At 48.3% G+C, this 3,475-nt stretch overlaps 1 pseudogene; it reads right to left on the reverse strand.

Annotated features, from left to right (window-relative positions):
- LOC123457392 lies at positions 1 to 799 on the reverse strand (annotated as a pseudogene).
- Positions 800 to 3,475: the final 2,676 nt, after the last annotated feature.

The raw sequence follows: 3,475 nt of genomic DNA on the forward strand, positions 1-3,475 counted from the left end.
GCTAGGCTAGATGCGGAAGTGAGTGGAGAAGAGCGGGTTGGGTGGGAAAAGATTTCCCAGTTTGCAGGCCATGGCCAGTTTCCCCAGTAGCACCCAGACAGCAGCAGGAACGGGGCAGGGGCTCCTCTTGAAACATTGGTGGCTACAGGCTCTCATGATCTCTGACGCCAGGTGCCTCGGCCTCTTCCTCCTCTTCCTCTTCTTCCAGAGGCCCCCGGCCAGAGACCGGGTCAGAGGGGGTGCCATTCTTCTCTACCTCCACAGGAAGGGGTCTCTCACCCTCCAGGGTGGCCACTTCCTTATCCTCTCCTTCAGGGTCTTCTGACTCCTTAGGACGTTTTGGGGAGTCCTCCAACAGGTCCCCTGCTCTCCTCTTCAGTGCCCCCTTCTCATTCTTCTTGGCCGGCTCATCGATGGCCAGCTTCCCTTCTTCCTCACTGCTGCCCTCCGTATTGCCCTTCTTATCGCCATCACCCTCGGGGGGCTTCCGGATCTGGCTCCAGCTCCGGCTCTTCCACTCTGCTGATTTTCTGGGAAGACTGGTAACCAGAGGAGGCCCTTTCCTCTTGCTGGGCTTGCCAAACTTCTCCTTGGACACCTCGTAAGGGAAGAGGTCTTTGGGGCCCAGGAATGCCTTCTCATGGGTCCCCCCAAAAAAGACTTGTTATTTGTTGGCTGTGGATTTCACGGCTGCCTCAGGCATCTCATCACTCCGGGCCGGCCAGTGCAGGTAACCCTTCATCTTGGTGAACACCAGGTCCCCGCATTTGTACTCCTTCTGCCGGGTGGATCGTGACATGGCGGGGTTGCCGGAGCCCGCACAGGGCGCGAAGCGCAATCGTGCGGTACTACCCCCCACTCCGCCATCCGGTGGTGGCCCCGGCCCGAGCTCCGGCGCTGCCACAGCATCTCGGATGGGAGGGAGGGACGGAGGGGAGGCGGCCCCGCGGGGCACGGAGCTGCGCTGCTCCTGCGGGTTTTTTGTGTTTGAAATTCTATTGCTCCCTCCTGGGCGCCAGGCCTCTTCCTCTTCCTCCTCCTCCTCCTCACCCCTCCCCCCCCTCGTGGCCCCGCTCCTCCCTCCTCCTCCTCCTCCTTCCCCCCTCCCGCGGCCCTTCGATGCTCGCCTGGAGTGATTTTCTAAATCATGGTTCCTGGGCTGGAGAGATAGCTTAGCAGTTACGTGGTTGCCTGCAAAGCCTAAGAACTCATGTTCGACTCTCCCAGATCCCATGTAAGGCAGACACAGTAGGGTGAGGCAAGTGCAAATTCCCAAATGCCCACTATGTGGTGCAAGCATCTGGAGTTTGATTGTATTGGCTGAGGCTCTGGTACACAAATTTTTTTCTCTCTAAAATAAAAATAAATAAATCATGGCTCTTTTTCCCTCAAAACAAAAACAACAAAACAGTTGATTCATTCTAATGCCCTGTCCTTTATCCCTTAAATGTCTGTTTCTCTATCTTCCATCTAATGATGCTTCTCTACCATGCCCCATGGTTCTGGCCTACCTATGTAAACATTTTCAAGGAAAAACAAGTTGACAGGACATACCTGGAGACTTTTTGTCATGTACCTATGCCTATTTTTTTAAATATCGTTTTCCTAAATATTTTATTTATTTGTTACAGAGAGAGAGAGAGAGTGGGGGGAGAGGGAGGGAGGGAGAATGGCACACCAGGGCCTCCAGCCATATGTACCACCTTGTGAATATGGCTTTACATGGGTACTGGGTTATCAAACCTGGGTTCTTAGGCTTTGCAGGCAAATACCCTAACCACTGAGCAATATCTCCAGCCCTCTTGTCTATGTTTTTATTGTCCATTGGTTTTTATTGCATTCTAAGTGGAAGGGAACTGAGAGATATAGAATTGTAAGAATGAACCTTCTGGATAATGGTAAGGAAGGCTCAGGGAAACAACATCAGAATAACACACATGGGCATTGTGATAGAAGTGTCACATGAGGGGAGTGGGGAGATGGGTTAGTGGTTAAGTACTTTCCTACAAAGCCTAAGGACTCAGGCTTCAATTCCCCAGTACACACACAAGACAGATACACAGCTGGCACATGTGTCTAGAATTGTCATTTGCAGTGGCTGGAGGCCCTAGGGTGCCCATTCTGTCTCTATCTTCTTCTCCCCCCCACCTTCTCTGTTAAACAAAACTAAATAAATACAATGTTTTTAGAAAGGACTACCATATTAACATTGGCGCTTGGGAATATTTAGGCAAAGATCTACAAGTCAAGGAAGTTAATAGTCCATATCTTTTGTTATTTTTAATTACTTACTTATTTGAGAGGGAGAGAGAGCAGATAGAGATATAATGGGCATGTCAGTACCTCCAGCCACTGCAGATGAGCTCCAGACTCATGTACCTCCTTGTGCATGTGGATTACGTGGGTCCTGGAGAATTGAACAAGCTGCCTTCAGCTTTGCAGGGATGCTGGGGTCCAGCCCCAGCTTGTAGGAGGGTCCCTGAAGAGAGGTGTGAAAGGGAACAGTACAATGATGACTGGAAGTCAAGTTCTGGTGCAAGCTGACAGGCTAATGCTGAAAGCAGCTGAGTTTCTCTGTCTCTCTGTCTCTCTCTCTCTCTCTTTCTCTTTCTCTCTCTCTCTCCTGCCACAGCTCTTAACCTTAGTCTTTTATTTTCTGATCATGTCATGCAAGAGCAAACTTCAAGAAAGGTACAGTTCCACAGAATTCATAGAAACTTTGCTATTTCTTTACATCAAACAATCTCATAATTATTTACCTCAAGTACAATCATCAGGGCCCTATAATGATTAACTATTTTCACACTTTCCCCATGTATATGCAGTTAAGAACTTGCAATTTCCTGAGCTCCTACTTTCAATGACTGTATTAATGCTGAGAGACAGAACAACCACAAAATGGGGGGTTCCTACCATTGATCCAATAAACCCATTTACCCCCCCCCCACCATTTCTTTTGAATTCCCCTTTCCATGTCCCTCCAATACTAAGGCCTTGGTCCTGCCAATTGAACTCTTTCTGACCTCAGTTGTTTTTCCTGTAAGGATTCTTGTAAAGAGTCATAGTTTGTTGCAATTGCCACAATTCAGAAAAGTTAGTCATAGAACAATTCTTTTACTGTTCCAGGAGGTTCATTGTTTCCTCCTCAGTGTACAGTACTCCATACCCAACTTCCTTCAAGGCCTTTAAAGAAAACAATTATTTCTGAACTATTTTCTTGTTTTTCCAATTCTATGCCACAGCATCTTTCAGATACATTGACCAACACTTCATTAACATCTTTTTCTTTTTTTTCAAGGTAGGGTCTCGCTCTAGTCCAGGCCACCCTGGCAATAGTCTCAGGGTGGCCTCGAACTCACGGTGATCTACCTACCTCTGCCTCCTAAGTGCTGGGATTAAAGGCATAAACCACCGTGCCAGGCTCTAACATCCATTTTTGCTGGAAAAGTAAACTTAGAGATTGGTATACCAAGTG

The sequence above is a fragment of the Jaculus jaculus genome, unplaced genomic scaffold (genome assembly GCF_020740685.1).
Source record: "Jaculus jaculus isolate mJacJac1 unplaced genomic scaffold, mJacJac1.mat.Y.cur mat_scaffold_42_1_1262500_arrow_ctg1, whole genome shotgun sequence".
NCBI classification, from domain to species: Eukaryota; Metazoa; Chordata; class Mammalia; order Rodentia; family Dipodidae; genus Jaculus; species Jaculus jaculus.